Raw genomic sequence first — 10,776 nt, 5'->3', positions numbered from 1 at the left:
TCACCGAAATAGAACAAGACATTTAGGCTCTCAACCCATCACCACAATGTACCTGCACGATTGTGGTGGCTTCGAGCAGAAATTGACAATCCCTGCACTGAAGCATTGGAGATGCACCCTGGTCTCCAGAAGGTGCTGTCTGCTCAGTCCCTGCATTGTGACACAGCTGGGGTAGACTGAGACTGACTCCCCTGCCCCTCTCCTCCTTCCATCCTTCTCTCTTCCCTCCTTCTCTCATCCCCACCTCTCTCCTCCCCTCCCCTCTCCTCCCTTCTTCTCTCCTCCCCGCCCCTCCTCTGTTCCCCTCTCCTCCCCTCCCCTCTCATACCCTCCCTTCCACTCCCCATCTCCTCTCATTCCCGCCCTTCTCCTCCCTTCTTCTCTCCTCCCCTCCCCTCTCCTCCTTCCTTCTCTCCTCCCCTCTCTTCTTATCTCCTCCCCTCCCATCTCCTCCCTTCTTCTCTCCTCCCCTCCCCTCCTCTGTTCCCCTCTCCACCCCCCTCCTCTCATACCCTCCCTTCCACTCCATTTCCTCGAATTCCCTCCGCTCCTCTCCCCTCCCCTCTCCACCCATCTCCTCCCATTCCCTCCTCTCCCCTCCCCTCCCCGCCCCTCCCTTCTTCTCTCCTCCCCTCCCTTCTTCTCTCCTCCCCTCCCTGTTCCCCTGTACCGGTCTCCTCCCCTCCCTGTTCCCCTGTACCGGTCTCCTCCCCTCTCATTCCCTCTCCTCCCCTCCCTCCCCCCTCTCCCCTCCCCCCTCCACAATCTTTGCAAATCTCCAATCCTTTCCACTCGTCACTTTAACTTCATGTTTCATGTACCTTGTGTTCTATGACTGTTGGCAGATGAATTTCCCTCCTGGGATAAATAAAGTTCTATCGTCTCGTATGGAAGTCATTGAGATCACATCAACTCCACAATGACTGGGGTCTGAGGCAACTCCACACTGACACACCGGTGTATGGAGCCAAGCAGCCCTTGGCCGGTCCCTACTCAATGTTCTCACCTCCGCAGATCAACAGGACAAGGCTTCCAGAGACACCCTGTAATTTACAGCAGGCCATTGAGCACAGCCAGTCCACACTGGGTTTACAAGCAGGCAAACCAGAGACCTTGATTTCCATTCCCTTTACCACCCCACCCCCCCCCCCCCACCTCACCTCCCCCCACCACCTCAACTCCCCACCACCTCAACTCCCCCGCCCCCCCACCTCCACCTCACCTCCCCCCCCCCCCCCCCTGCCCACCTCAAACATCAAGGCCCTCTTGGCCTCAACACCAACTCCAGTGGTGACCTGCTCAGAATCCCCCTGGATAACCTCCTCCAGTTGTGCATCTTTGGTACCTCATCAGCTTCACCTCAGTCTAGGCACCTCAGCTACAAGCAGCTGACACCCATTTTCTCTGCTGTCACCTTTCACCATTTTCAAGCTTTGTCTTCAGAAAAAAAAAAAAAACACTTCCCCATTTCCCTCTGATCAATGGAGAGTCAGAGTCATAGAATCAGACAGCACAGAAACAGAAACAGGCCCTTCACCCCAACTTGTCCATGCTGACCAAGATGCTCCATCTTCATTCATGCCATTTGCATGCATTTGGCCCACATCTCTCTAAACCTTGTCTATCCATGTACCTGTCCAGGTGTCATTCAATTGTTATGAAGAGGAACCGCAAATGCTGGTTTATACCAAAGATGGAAACAAAGTGCTGGAGTAACTCAGCGGGTCGGGCAGCATCTCCGGTGAAAATGGATAGTTGATGTTTCCGGTCAGGACCCTTCTTCTGTCTGACCTGAAACGTCACCAATCTTTGTTCCCCACAGAAGCTAACTGACCCACCGTGTTATTCCAGCACTTTGCGTCTCTCATTTAAATGTTATTTTTGTCCCTACTTCCTGTCAATTACTTCCTCCGACAGCTCCTAACTTGATGGGAGTGTGGCGAGAATACAGTGGAATTAACATAGGGTTCATGTAAAGAGATGGTTGATGATCAGCACAGATTAGATGGGCTGAAGGGCCTGTTTCTATACGACGGTTCTCGTGAATGCATGGACTGAGCACGATTTGGATGCCAGAAAAAAACTCACCCCAGAATCAGAACAGTGGAGGACAGAGGCCCAGAAGGGTCTCGATCCGAAACACCACCTATTCCTTTTCTCCAGAGATGCTGCCTGACCCGCTGAGTTACTCCAGCACTTTGTGTCTATTTCCAGCAAGCAACAGGCAGGCCAGTGTCACAGAAATAGGAACAAGACATTTAGATTCTCAATCCTTCACCACAATGTTCCTGAAAGCAATTGAGTGTTAAAACAAAGAACTGCAGATGCTGGTGATTATGCATGTTTATATGGTAATGTGCACCATCATAGGGTGGTGAATCTGTGGAATTCTTTGCCGCAGAAGACTGTGGAGGCCAAGTCAGTGGGTATTTTTAAGGCAGAGTTAGATAGATTTTTGATTTGGTGCGGGCGTCAGCGGTTATGGGGAGAAGGCAGGAGAGAGTGGGGTTAGGAGGGAGAGATAGATCAGCCATGATTGAATGGTGGAGCAGACTTGATAGGAGTAGAATGAGGCCATTCAGCCCATCACTTGATGCACGGTGTTTCCGCATGTGTCGCAACTTTTTTTTTGTCGCCGCTGGAGTTTGAAATGTTCAAAATCTGTTGCCGACCCTGGCAGTCGCCGAAAAAATCGCCAAGTGGGACAGGCTCTTAAGGGAAGACCTCATTGAAGGATATAACAGTATGAGAGGCATAGATAGGGTAGACAGTCAAAGCCTTTCATGCCAGAGTGGGAATGTCAAAGATTAGTGGGAATAGCTTTAAAGCGAGAGGAGTAGTTAAATGTTAAATGTCTAAATGTCAAACATTGGGGGTAGTCCCAGCCTCAACTACCTCCTCTGGCAGCTTGTTCCATATACCCACCACCATTTGTGTGAAAAAGTTACCCCTCAGATTCCTATTAAATCTTTTCCACTTCACCTTAACCCTATGTCCTCTCAACCTCAATTCCTCTACTCTGGGCAAGAGACTCTGTGCATCTACCCAATCTATTCCTCTCATGATTTTATACACCTCTATAAGATCAACCCAGATCCTCTTGGGCTCCAAGGAATAGAGTCCCAGCCTGCAGCTCAGACCCTGGCAACATCCTCGTAAATCTTCTCCGCACCCTCTCCATATGTAAGTTAGGGGAAGCAAACTTCCACCACAAAGAAAAAGTGAAGCAACATGCTGACAATCTGATAGTTTCATAGTTACTGCTACCAAAGATAATTTCTTGTTTTAAGTTCCACATGCTAAATAATACTCATATACTTTCACCAGCTGCTGAGCCGGCATTTAGACATAGAGTGTTACAGTGTGGAAACAGGCCCTTCGGCCCAACTTGCCCACAACGGCCAACATGTAATAATAATAATAATAATACATTTTATTTAATGGGCGCCTTTCAGACATCTCAAGGACACCTTACATAGTAATCGGAATAAAAACATATAATCGGAATAGAACAGGTAAAAAAGACATCACAGAGACACAAATTAAAAACAGAATTCAATCCAAAAACAGAAAATCAAAAACACAGTGTGAAGAGAGAGCAGCAGCAGCCAAAGCGCGCCAGCGTCCACTCTCTCTTCACGGCAGCCATCTTGGACACAGACCTACAGGACTACAATTAGACAAAAAAATCATCCCCCCACAGTGGATAGCACAGTGGGGGAAGGCACAATGTCCAGTCCCCACCCCATGTTCACCCCCAAAGTCAGGCCTATTGAGACCACCGCAATTGCCTCTACGGAGGCCCGATGTCCCTGGCCGTTCTCACCGGGTGGTCTTGCCCCGGCGTCGGGAGAGTCCTCTCGGCGGCTGAGCCACCTGGAACGGCCGCTTCCTGGTTTGTCACAGCTACACTAGTCCCACCTGCCTGCGTTTGGTCCATATCCCTCCTGAAGAGCCTGTTCCATTTTCACGACCTTATTCACGACCTCTGCTGTTTGCCCTTTGACTCATACATGCAGCATGGTCGCCACAATGTCATAGGAGGTCGTGGGTAGGTCGTGATGCTAGTCGTAGGTACTCGTGGCATCAAGTAGGTCGGGGCGTTTTTTCTAACCTGATGAAAAATGTCCACGAGTAAAAAAAGTGGTGAATTAGGTCATGAAAGTGGGACAGGCCCTTTACTCGTCCCATCCATTTGAATTCATGTCGCTGGATCAGTGGTCGAGAAGTCCAGTAACTTCTTCAGCGTCTGAAGAAGGGTCTCGCCCTTTCATATCCTTTCCCACTTCTATATCTCTGTGTCTCCCTCTCCCCAGACCCTCAGTCGCGGCCCGAGGCGTCACCCATTCCTTCTCCCTAGAGATGCTGCCTGACCCGCTGAGTTACTCCGGCATTGTGTGTCCATCTTCGGTGTAAACCGGCCACTGCGGTTCCTTCCTACCTTCGGCAAACGGCGTCAATCAAAGCAAGAAGGAGTATCATAGCAAAAGGATTTGAGTATAGGAGCAGGGAGGTTCTACTGCAGTTGTACAGGGTCTTGGTGAGACCACACCTGGAGTATTGTGTAGTTTTGGTCTCCTAATCTGAGGAAAGACATTCTTGCCATAGAGGGAGTACAGAGAAGGTTCACCAGACTGATTCCTGGGATGTCAGGACTTTCATATGAAGAAAGACTGGATAGACTCGGCTTGTACTCGCTAGAATTTAGAAGATTGAGGGGGGATCTTATAGAAACTTACAAAATTCTTAAGGGGTTGGACAGGCTAGATGCAGGAAGATAGTTCCCGATGTTGGGGAAGTCCAGAACAAGGGGTCACAGTTTAAGGATAAGTGGGAAATCTTTTAGGACTGAGATGAGGAAAACATTTTTCACACAGAGAGTGGTGAATCTGTGGAATTCTCTGCCACAGAAGGTAGTTGAGGCCAGTTCATTGGCTATATTTAAGAGGGAGTTAGATGTGGCCCTTGTGGCTAAAGGGATCAGGGGGTATGGAGAGAAGGCAGGTACAGGATACTGAGTTGGATGATCAGCCATGATCATATTGAATGGCGGTGCATGCTCGAAGGGCCGAATGGCCTACTCCTGCACCTATTTTCTATGTTTCTATGTCTAAGAAGGAGTATCGATTGCAGTCAGCAAAGTCACAAGTGGGTCGGTGTAGATAGCGCACGTGGCCCAGATTACAGTAGCTGTAACTGTACCAACTCCAACACATCAAGGACCACATGGCATTACTTGTATGGACTGTGTAGTGCTGCAACAGCTGAGTGGCTCCCACGCCCACCAAGAGAAAGACCTGGCTCAATATCTTTTCCTTGAGGCTTGCAAACATCAACAGATGCTCCACAGATATCACACTGGCAGGTTGCTTCACAGCTGGGTCTGGAACAGATCTGCCCAAGACCGCAAGGAATTGTGTTTAGTTTAGAGATACAGTGCGGAAACAGGCCCGACGGCCCACAGTCCATGCCCGTCAACAACCATCCCGTACACCAACACAATCCTACACACACACACTCCAAAGACGTACAGCTTTGTAGGGTTAATTGGCTTGGGATAAGTGTAAGATTGTCCCTACTACAATACAATACAATACGGTTTTATTTGTCGCAAGTGAAATAGTGTAGAATAGTGTTAATGCGCGGGGATTGCGGGCCGAAGGGCCTGTTTCCACGCTGTATCTCCAAACTAAACTCAACTAAACTAGGTGTTTAAGAAAGAACTGCAGATGCTGGAAAAATCAAAGGTAGACAAGAATGCTGGAGAGAAACTCAGCGGGTGAGGCAGCATCTATGGAGTGAAGGAATAGAGACCCGAAACGTCATCTATTCCTTCGCTCCATAGATGCTGCCTCACCAGCTGAGTTTCTCCAGCATTCTTGTCTACCTTCAACTAAACTAGGGATAAGTTACAATTTTACCAACGCCAAACCTGTGGGTCTTTGGACTGTGGGAGGAATCCGGAGCACCCGGAGAAAATGCATGCAGGTCGTGGGGAGAACGTGCAAAATCCGCGCAGACAGCGCCCGTAGTCAGGATCGAACCTGGGTCTCTGGCGCCATAAGGCCGCAACTCTACCGCTGCGCCACCGTGCCGCCCACAGTTATGGATGGGCCCCAACGGTTCAATCGTCACCTATACACCGCGCAGTGAAATTCTTGCACCGCTCGCCATGTTTTTGCCACCAGTGAGAGTGTGGCCCAATGTGGGACTTGAACCCACCACCCTGAGATTAAGATTAAGAGTCTCACGCTCTACCGACTGAGCTAGCCGGCCAGTGCATCACACAGACCAGACTCCCCAACATTGACTCCATCTACACTTTACACTCCCTCAGGAACACAGCCAACATAATCAAACACTTGTCCCTGTCCCACCCCGGTCATTCCTCCTTCTTCTCCCGGCTCCCGTCCGGCAGAAGATACAGAAACTGAAAGCCCGCATCACCAGACTCAGGAACAGCTTCTTCCCCTCTGTTATCAGGCTTCTGAACGGTCGGTCCTTCCATAAGCTTGGGTACTGTCCGATTCACCTCTACCCCATTGCGGACATTGGACTTTGTCTCTGGAACTGGTGCGCTACAATGCTGAGAGCTATATCCTACACTCTGTATCTTCCCCTTTGCTCTACCTGTTGTACTTGACTTTGACTTGAATGTGTTTATGTACAGTATTATCTGATGCAACTGAATAGCGTGCAGCATAAAGCTTTTCACTGTACCTTGGTGCACAGGACCATAATAAACCCACACCAAAACCTAGCCATGCAGCGGGAGCCCCCTGCTCTGTCAGATATTAAGGTGGGGTCCCACTGCCTTTGGTCTCTGGTGGGTGTAAGCGACTTCTCGATGCCACTTCGAAGACAAGTAAAAGAGATCCCAGCCAACATATCTTCACCCCTACAATCTGCATCGTTAGAAATGCAGTCGTTAACAGGGGGGGGGGGGGGGGGGGGGGAGGGTGGCGCAGCGGTAGAGTTGCTGCCTTACAGCGCCAGAGACCCAGGTTGGATCCCGACTACGGGTGCTGTCAATATGGAGTTTGTACGTTCTCCCCGTGACCTGCCTTGATTTTCTCTGAGAATTCCGGTTTCCTCCCACACTCCAAATATGTAGAGGTTTGTTGGTTAATTGGCTTGTTATAAGTGTAAATTGTCCCTAACGCATGTAGGATAGAAACATAGAAAATAGGTGCAGGAGTAGGCCATTCGGCCCTTCGAGCCTGCACCGCCATTCTATATGATCATGGCTGATCATCCAACTCAGTATCGTGTACCTGCCTTCTCTCCATACCCCCTGGTACCTTTAGCCACAAGGGCCACATCTAACTCCCTCTTAAATATAGCCAATGAACTGGCCTCAACTACCTTCTGTGGCAGAGAATTCCACAGATTCACCACTCTCTGTGTGAAAAATGTTTTTCTCATCTCGGTCCTAAAAGATTTTCCCCTTATCCTTAGGATAGTGTTAATATGTGTGGATCGCTGGTCGGTGCGGACTCGGTGGGCCGAAGGGCCTGTTTCCGTGCTGTATCTCTAAACTACACTAAAAACTAAACAATTGTGGGAGTGTTTGGCTGTTGTTTTTTTTCATAAACAAGACTCCACAAACACGTCAGACTAAAGGAGTGTCCCGACCCAAAACATCGCCTGTTCTCCAGTCTGGTGGTGCGCGCTTTCAAGCTATTGTACCTTCTGCCGGACGGGAGCAGGGAGAGGAAGGAATGACCAGGATAGGACAAAGGTAGACAAAAATGCTGGAGAAACTCAGCGGGTGAGGCAGCATCTATGGAGCGAAGGAATAGTTGACGTTTCGGATCGAGAGATATGATGCTGCCTCACCCGCTGAGTTTCATCAGCATTTTTGTCTCCCTTCGATTTTTCCAGCAGATCTGCAGTTCTTTCTTAACCAGGAAAGGACAAGTGTTTGGATTATGTTGGTTGTGTTTCTGAGGGAGTGTAAAATGTAGATGGAGTCAATGGCGAATGTCTGATCTCTGCGATGTTTTGGGCCCATTCCACTACCGTGGGCAGCACCGTGGTGCAGTGGTAGAGTTCTGGCCTAACGGCACCAGAGAGCCGGGTTCAGTCCTGACTACAGGTACTGACCCGCTGAGTTACTCCAGCACTTTGGGCCTTGTTATGTAAATACATCCACAGCGTTGAGCTTAGAGTTTTGTTTATTATAGTCACGTGCATCGAGGTTCAGTGAAAAGCTTTTACATTGCGTGCTATCCAGTTAGTGAACACACACACACACATGATTACAATCAAGCCGGCCACAGTGTACAGATACAGGATAAAGGGGTACAGCATAAACGTTAGTGCAAGACTTTATCTTGCACTAACGTTTAGTGCAAGATAAATTCAGATTGAAGATGGGTCAAAGGTCTGTAATGAGGTAGATGGGAGGTCAGGACCGCTCTCTAGTTGATTCAGTTGCCTGATAACAGCTGGGAAGAAACCATCTTTGAAAATACTGATACAAAAAGCTGGAGTAACTCAGCGGGTCAGACAGCATCTCTGGAGAAATGGAATAGGTAACCTGAAGAAGGGTCTCGACCTGAAACGTCACCTATTCCTTTTCTCCAGAGATGCTGCCTGACCGGCTGAGTTACTCCAGCTTTTTATGTGCATCTTTGGTTTAAACCGGCATCTGCAGTTCCCCCTTATGCATTTCGTCTAAAAATGCAAAGTGTAAATTCCTTCTTCTGTCCCGTTCGGGAGCTGCGTTATGCAAATATCTTTGCAGCTTGTAAGATTGACTTGGATAGGATGTCAGGAGTGGCCTCCTGAGTCAAGTGGGCAGAAACTAGAGGGACCCGGCAAGGGGGTCGACATTCACAGGCGAGAGGGTCGCAACCTCACTGCAACCCGCGTGTTGCCACCGCTCCCAACCCCCAAAGCAATGGGACAAAGTGGTGAAACGCAGGAAGATCCAGGACACAGGGGCAACATTGCTAAACAGCCTCTGGCCACCGTGACAGCATTCTTCAGACATGGTGTGTGGGTGCTGGGGATTAGAAATGGCCAGAGGGGCGAGGGGGAGAGGAGGAGAGGAGGAGATGATGGGCGGGGAAGAGGGGGAGAGGAGATGTAACAGTTCAGGGGTGGGGAGAGCAGGGGATGATAAAGTGGAGGGGTGGGTGCATTGGAAGGAGAGGGGGTAACGGGGCAATGTTGAATTGGGGGGGTGGAGGGCCAAATTGGGGGGGGGGGGGGGAGTGTGTGAAGCAAATGGGAGCAGAGGTGGATGGAAGGATGGGTGTAAATGGGGCAGGTGGGAGATGCTGAATTAGAGGAAGGGAAAACAAAAGGGAGGGCAGAATTGAGAGGAGGGGTTGGCAGAAGGGGCCAGAGGGGAGGAGGGGTGCACTGGGAGAAATATGACAGACATACCCCGCACCCTACCATTCCAGTCTCCCACCACATTCTCCCCCCTCTACTTCCCACCCTCACATCCTATTTTGCCCCCTTGTCCCCACCCCTTCTTTCCCCCCCCCCCCATTCTCCGCTCGACCTCTCCTCCTCTCTCATCCTATTCTCCCTCCACCCCATTTCTCCCCATCCTATCTCTCCCCCATCTCCACCCCCCCCCCCCTCATCTCTCCACCTACCCCCCCTCATCTCTCACCCCCCCCCCCCTATCTCTCCACCCCTCCCCATTCCTCCGCCTCAGGCTAAATCTTTGCACTGTGTGTGTGTGTGTGTGTGTGTGTGTGTGTAGACCAGGGACAAGCCCTCCTACCCCACGACCGCTCGCCTGCCCTGCAAGCCACCGAGCCCTGACCTTCCTGCTTCTTAGTTTAAAACAGAGGACTTCATCAAGCCACACAAAAAAAACCTCCAAGGTAAACATGTAAACTTTGCGAGAGGGGTCAGTATAAGCAGTCAGTATAAGCAGTCAGTAAAGGCGTTCGACAGCGTTTCAACTTACCCCAAGAGGAGCGAACAGTGAGTCTCATCGCAGGCGGAACCCCGGGCAAGTAGTTGCCAATCAACTTCCAAATAAAAAACTTCGCTCTGCAGACGATTGTTCTTTTTGTTTTCCTCTTGTCTCTCTCTCGCCTCCCCACCTTCCCTGGGGTTATAATTCCACCGGCAGCCCAGATATCTGCAGCAAACGGGAGCTGGTGACTTACACTCCCCTCCTCCCTTGTCCACGCAAAGTGAAGGCACTGAATTGCAACTGCAACTGCCAGCCAGTGCTCTCGCAGTTTGTGTTCAGCTGGGATAGAAGGAGTGTCTGTAAATGCAAATGTACAGTTGGTGCGGCCGGACTGGCGGTGGGTGCGGTCTAAAAGACCAGTTCTTCCTCATCCTCGTTGGCACAGAGAGAGAGAGAGCGGAAAAAAAACTCTTGTTATTTTATTTCGGTCGCTTTTAACTTCTGCTTTCCCATCAAGGTCCCGAGACGTCACCCGTCCCTGTCGACTCCACAGATACTGAGTTACTCCAGCACTTTGCATTTATCTTCGCTATAAACCAGCACCTGCAGTTCTTTGTTTCTGCATTTTCCCTTACAAGGGTTCCTCAATTTGGGAGCTCAGTTGAAACGGGACTCGAGCCCCCTGACGCATATCAGTCGCAAACTTAGACCAAACTAGACTTGCTCACAAAGTTACTCCAGCACTTTGTATCTATCTTTGGTATAAACCAGCATCTGCAGTTCCTTGTCGCTACATTTTGGCAAACTTAGACCAAACTAGACTTGCTCACAAAGTTACTCCAGCACTTTGTATCTATCTTTGGTATAAACCAGCATCTGCAGTTCCTTGT

At 49.9% G+C, this 10,776-nt stretch overlaps 1 protein-coding gene and 1 non-coding gene across 4 annotated transcripts in view; both read right to left on the bottom strand.

The window, feature by feature from the left end:
* The window catches only part of plekha2 (pleckstrin homology domain containing A2), a 331,260-nt gene extending 320,931 nt beyond the window's left edge, over window positions 1-10,329 (bottom strand). The window contains exon 1 of one of the 3 annotated variants that reach the window (XM_033013856.1): window positions 9,935-10,329. The gene's annotated coding sequence lies outside the window, so the exon portion shown is untranslated. The remainder of the gene's footprint in view (window positions 1-9,934) is intronic. The other 2 variants (XM_033013855.1, XM_033013854.1) reach the window with 2 other exon arrangements.
* Window positions 6,198-6,276, bottom strand: trnak-cuu. Its single transcript is given in 2 exon segments — window positions 6,198-6,233; window positions 6,240-6,276. It is a non-coding gene; the product is annotated as a tRNA-Lys (tRNA).
* Window positions 10,330-10,776: the final 447 nt, after the last annotated feature.

Source organism: Amblyraja radiata, chromosome 39 (assembly GCF_010909765.2).
Source record: "Amblyraja radiata isolate CabotCenter1 chromosome 39, sAmbRad1.1.pri, whole genome shotgun sequence".
Lineage (NCBI taxonomy): Eukaryota > Metazoa > Chordata > Chondrichthyes > Rajiformes > Rajidae > Amblyraja > Amblyraja radiata.
Note: the sequence above shows the minus strand (reverse complement) of the source record. Positions and strands in the feature narration are given on the sequence as shown.